This window comes from Berghia stephanieae, chromosome 11, assembly GCF_034508935.2.
Source record: "Berghia stephanieae isolate SIO BIC M18660-M18661 chromosome 11, UCSD_Bste_1.3, whole genome shotgun sequence".
NCBI classification, from domain to species: Eukaryota; Metazoa; Mollusca; class Gastropoda; order Nudibranchia; family Aeolidiidae; genus Berghia; species Berghia stephanieae.
In genome coordinates, this window is record NC_088370.1 from 24,022,964 (window position 1) to 24,029,468 (window position 6,505).

The 6,505-nt window shown below is 35.4% G+C and overlaps 1 long non-coding RNA gene across 1 annotated transcript in view; it reads left to right on the top strand.

Annotated features, from left to right (window-relative positions):
* LOC144956937 (uncharacterized) overlaps nt 1–6,268 on the top strand; it is an 8,690-nt gene extending 2,422 nt beyond the window's left edge. Inside the window, exon 3 of the long non-coding RNA XR_013642045.1 lies at nt 5,947–6,268. This is a non-coding gene — a long non-coding RNA (uncharacterized LOC144956937). The remainder of the gene's footprint in view (nt 1–5,946) is intronic.
* Nucleotides 6,269–6,505: the final 237 nt, after the last annotated feature.

Genomic DNA, 6,505 nt, shown 5'->3' on the forward strand with positions numbered 1-6,505 from the left:
CTACTCTTCCGCTAATCTCATTCCCTATACACACTTACAACACAACACATTCATGACAGGTACGCAAGGAGCATTTACAGCTGATCACAAACCATAGGTTTTTGAAAGTAGTATGTTTAAAAAAATGTTCAGAGATGGGGATCTTCTTAATGTAGCAGGGAGTTCATTCCGAATAAGAGGGGCAAAGTGGGAGAGAGATCATTCTCCAACCTTAAATTTGGTCCTGGGTATTTCAAGCAGGTCGTTTGATGCCGACCGCATTGTCCGAGATGGTTTATAAACCGTGCACAGTTCCTGGAGGTAATTCGGGGCATGATTGTTGAGGCATTTGTAGACGCAAGTGGCTGCATTGTATTCGATGCGCTAACGCACTGGTAACCAGTGAACGTTGAAGAGTAGGGGTGTTGCTTCATTGCGTCGCTTTTATGTCATGATAAGGCGTGCAGCATTGTTTTGAACTCCTTGCAGGCTCTTTATGTTTTCTGACGTCGTACCGAAGCGAAAGCATTATAGTAGTCCAATTTTGAGAATAAAATAGAAGTTACTAGCTGCTGGCACGCTTGTTGGGTAATAAAGTCCCTGATGGAGCTGATCTTTTTCAATTCAAATACACGTTTTCTTATAAGGCCTTTCATTTGATCTTTCATATGCAGCTCAGAGTCCAGAATGGTACCTAGATTTTTTATGTTGTATACAATATTTATCTTGTTGTTGTCGATTGTGATCGTGGAGTTTTCGATTTTTTTGATGTTGTTTTTGCTCCCGATAGCAAGAACTTCAGTCTTGTCTCCATTTAATTTGAGACGATTTCTACACATCCAAGTCTGTATGTTGTTTATGCATTGTTCACATTTTTCGATCGGTGTTGCAATTTGATTGGTTGGATTGGTATCGTAAATTTGAATGTCGTCGGCATACAGATGATAATCAACCCCATGGTCACGAATAATTTTTCCTAATGGGAATGTGTACAAAACAAACAAGACTGGGCCTAAATCAGACCCATGAAGAACGCCAAAATGAGTTTCTTTTTCGTTGGATTTTTTATTTCCTATTATAATTATCTGTTTCCGGTTTTGGGGATACGATTGGAATGCCGAAAGAGTTCTTTAGCTGTGCAACAAGAATTGAGTGGTCGATTGTGTCAAATGCAGAAGAAAGGTCCAGGAGACTGAGAATCGAGGTGTCCCCACTGTCAAGGACACCTAAAAGTTCATTCACTACTCGTATAGGGGCAGTTTCTGTGCTGTGTATTTGCGATACGCTGACTGGAACTGTTCTTGAAGTCCGTTTTTCGAAAGGTGTTTTGTTAATTGTGCGAGGACTATTTTTTCGAGCAACTTTGATAGGAAAGATAGATTTGATACTGGCCGGTAGTTCCTTAAATTGTCGAGACCTTGCTTCTTTAGAAGAGATGTAACGAGTGCAGTTTTGAAGTAGTCGGGGAAAATATCCGTTTTTAGGGAGGAATTTATGTATGACGTATTGATTGACCGACAGCGTCCATGGAAACGTTGAGCATATTTGTTGGAATATGATCGAGTTCGCAAGATTTGTTTGGCGATGACATGATCAAGAGATACTTCTTCAAAAACTGTCATCTCTTCCATCAGTATCGTGTTGTTCGAGGGACTCGCAGATTTTTTAATCTTTTTCTAGAAAAAAATTCGGAGAAGTGCTCTGCAAGAATTTCTCATCGTTGTGCAGTGGAAGTACATGGGTATTATTCTTTCCCAAAAGGGTGCTTGTAAGGTGGAAAAATTGCTTTGAATCTTTGACTTCGTTTAATTTTTGCTTCTAAAAAAGTCTCCCTTTGCTTTAGATATCGCTTTCTTATATTTCTTTTTGTATGACATGTATATTTCTTTGTGGACCTGTAGTTTGGTCTTCTTCCATTTGTATTCAGCCTTGCGTTATTCATTATTTGCGATTCTGACAGCTGCTGAGCACCATGGAGACGGTTTTCTCTCTTTTACGACTCTTTCTGTCAATGGAGCATGCTGGTTTATAATGATCTTTGAGCTCTCGTAGAATAAGTCCGCAGTCATGTTTGGATGCTTTGATAGTTCTTTTAATAAATCGTTTTGGAAATCATCAAGGTTTATTTCTTGGAGGTTTCTAGATGTGATTTTTCGCTCATTTTGGCATGTTTCTTTGATACAATAGGAATACTAAAATAGATGAAGCAATGATCAGAAACGCATTAATTTGTCGCCGACGACTACTGGTGTTGTTAGGGTAATGTTTTGGTTGGTTACTACCCAGTCCAAAATGTGGCCTTGTCGGTGGGTGGTCTCATGAACATGGTGTGTCAGAGTATGCTCATCAAGAATTGATTTAATATTCTCAGTTTCAGTCGTTTTGCGATCATAGTGGATAGTAAAGTCGCCAAAAATGACAAATTCGTTGTTTTCAATGGCATACATAGTTACCATTTCGTTGAATTCATCGATGAAATCAGACGTGCTGATCTTATTTTTTTTAGTTGTGAGGTGGTCTGTATAATGCGATAATTTTCGTTGTTCTTTCATGACATATTACGGATATTTCGACTGATTCAAATGATTTATGAAGATGGGATGTTGTTTTGCACTTAATCTCAGGAATTAAAGTGTTTTTATGAACGATCACAATACCACCTCCTCTACGCTCTTTGCGCGGAAAAGAGCAACTTTTAAATCCAGGTGGCGCAAGTTCATTAATTGTTGTTTCATCGCGATGTTCGTTAAGCCATGATTCTATGACACATAGTTTCTCGATGTTATGGTCGGTGATTAGATCTTTAATTTCAATAGATTTATTGCGGCAAAACTGTGCGTTTATGAGTCCAACTTTCAATTCGAATTTTTTGTTAATTGTGCAGGACTGTGCATTGAGCTGATCAGAGTTTATGTTTTAGTTTGTGGAGGGCGGGCTTCGTAATTGTGACGCAACGGTCGATGGCCATAGATTGTGGTGATTTGTTTTTGTCTTCGACGACCGCCACGGTGATGTCGACTCAGGTTAATATGGCTTGTAAAAACATTGGTCGTAGTGACATTTAAAAGGCAGTAAAATATGGACAGTAGAGAAAGCACCGTGATTAAAATTCTTGGGTGTGTAGTCATGTAAAAGTTGTAAAAATGAAGAAAATTTCGGGAATCCATGCAAAAATATTTAAAACTTACTGGTAACAAACCTCACAAAGGTCATACATTGAAAGTTCTGATAATTACGAATCTGTACATATAAAATGTATGTAAAAAGACACAATATAATATCCAGATAAAAACAGAAGCACACATCGCAGCTAGCCGGTTAGGCGTGTTACATTACTTCTTGACTGTTTTTTTCATACCTCTCTGACAGGAGTCGACGGAGTAGTAGTAGTAGTAGTAGTAGTAGTAGTAGTAGTAGTAGTAGTAGTAGTAGTAGTAGTAGTAGCAGCAGCAGCAGCAGCAGCAGTAGTAGTAGTAGTAGTAGTAGTAGTAGTAGTAGTAGTAGTAGTAGCAGTAGTAGTATTAGCAGTAGTAGTAGTAGTAGTAGTAGTAGTAGTAGTAGTAGTAGTAGTAGTAGTAGTAGTAGTAGTAGTAATAGTAGTAGTAGTAGTAGTAGTAGTAGTAGTAGTAGTAGTAGTAGTAGTAATAGAAGTATTAGCAAAATATTGCAATAAAGATCAAAGATAAAATTGGCAGGATCTAATTACATTTTGACATGGACAGACGTGTTTAATCTGGTGCCGAATACAACTCCTAAGTTTCTTACAGGATTACTAGTGATGGGGACTAACCAATCCTATAAATTCAGGTTAAGCGCGAAAATGTCCACATAAGCACGTCTTGCAATTTGCACCACTTTTGTTTCCATTTAACCTGATTTTATTGCAACACGTCCAGTTTTCTATATAATTTACAACATTGAGGTGATTGTTAGTAGTATTGATGGAAAGTTGAGTGTCTGCATAAAAATGGAACTCAATATAATATTTGGAGATGAGATGTCACCTAATGGTCTGATATAGAGGGAGAATAAAGATGATCCCAGAACTGATCTCTGTTGTATACCAAAAGAGAGGATCCAATGAGAAGAGAAATCATGTCGATTTACACATACTTATTGACTCGAGTCAGAGAGGTATGACAAAAAAAAGTCAAGAACAGTACCCGGAATCCATATCGTGGCTTTATTCTATCGATAAAAAAGAAAGGTCTATTGTGTCAAAAGCTGCACTAAGATCGATCAGTAAGACAACAACATCATCATTTTTTCTACACAGATTATTTATGACATCGTAACGAATATATAAAGGAGTTTTGTCAATTCACTACACAATCCCGCCATGCACAATCCTACTGATAATGACTAAAAGTTAGGATCGCCAAATAAATACACTTGTTTGGCAAAACTGATGTGATGGACTGATAAAAACAGTTCACAACACAACGCAATACACCATTTTGCATTTGTAACCAGAATAAGCTGACTAGGAGTGTATCATGATGTTGTATTGTTACAATTGCACTCGCTATTTTCATTAACTGGTTAGAATAAATGTCCACACGAGGATGATTCCAATGGAAGATGATTCATTTCAATAGGAAAAGAACATTTATAAGAACAATTGAATAATAAGTACAATTAAATTGGTTACAGTGACTAACACATTAAAAAAATTATAATGATCATTCAACATGAGAAGCTTTCTTGTTAAAGACTTAACGTTGTTAAGTTTAAATTTGACTTCAAAAGTACATACATAAATGTGTAGAGAATATTACCAATGCATATTTCATTTTGTTTCATTATTGTAATCGTACACACACACACACACACACACACACACACACACACACATACACAAACAAACATATATATATATATATATAATATATATATATATATGTATGTATGTATGTAGTATATATATATATATATATATATATATATATATATATATATATATATATATATATATATATAATATCATCAGGATAAACATTTTATTCAAGTTTACGAGAGATGTACTGTTGTCCAGTTATATTTGCGTGGGAAATAATCCAGTATCATAATCATTTTAATCTTATCTATCATATCTTTGAGTTATGTCCCTTGAGGAACAAACTGCTGCTACTGTAACTATGTTTCTTGTTGTCAACTATGGGGAATAAAGTCATCATGTTCTTTCCCATTCGCCAAGCATTACTTATCACTAGAATCCAAGATTCTTCACAATAGACTACTACTACTACTACTACTACTACTACTACTACTACTACTACTACTACTACTACTACTACTACTACTACTACTACTACAACTAATACAATAACACCACCACCACCACCACCAACAACAACAACAACAACTACTACTACTACTACTACTACTACTACTACTACTACTACTACTACTACTACTACTACTACTATTACTATGATTGTAGTAGTATATATAGTAGTAGTATATAGTAGTATAGTAGTAGTAGTAGTAGTAGTAGTAGTAGTAGTAGTAGTAGTAGTAGTAGTAGTAGTGGTGTGGTGTAGTAGTAGTAGTAGTAGTAGTAGTAGAAAGTTGTGTGTGTGTAGTAGTAGTAGTAGTAGTAGTAGTAGTATTGTAGTAGTAGTAGTAGTAGTAGTAGTAGTAGTATAGTATCAGCAGCAGCAGCAGCAGCAGTAGTAGTAGTAGTAGTAGTAGTAGTAGTAGTAGTAATAGTAGTAGTAGTAGTAGTAGTAGTAGTAGTAGTAGTAGTAGTAGTAGTAGTAATTGTCGCTTATCTTATTGCAGTAGTTACCATTGTGAATTTAGTACCAATATTAGCAGTAGAATTCGAAGTTGTATATGAGACATTCTTATAAATATACCATCAACATCAGAATTAGAAGTATGTAAAGTGTTATTCTTATAAATATGCCATCAACATCAGAATTGATGAGATAATCTTAAATTAGATATTCATTCTTTTTTCAGTTGGTCCCAAGATTGTAAACGTTACATCCCTTGAAAGAAAAGCTAACCACTCTTTGCACTTTACCACTGAATTCACAGACGCTTTCCCATATGTTGTTGCAGAGATATCAATATTGAATGAAGACAATCGTACGATTCATTCAGCAAACGTTACTACCAAACGTCTTAACGGTAGTACAACGTTTACGATAGATGATTATTCATATGATGGGAGTGATTTAGATCCTGGTATATATAAATTTAAAGTCTTGGGAAGGAATACAAGATTTTCGGACTTGAAAGCCGAGACTGTTTATGTTTTTAAACATAAATATGGTAAGTATCATAGAAGTTAGAAACATGTGAGAATTGTTACTTCGGATCATATCATCAATATTATGACACAATATAGTAAAAGTGACAATAAAATGTAATACCATTAATCTTGGCCCATATTTTCCAACAGGTATTTTATATTTGGGTAATTGAAACGTCGAAAAGTATAAAGTAAAATAATTTTTTAAAAATAAGCATCTCGTCATAAGTTCATAATATGTCTTATTTACATACATACTTTATT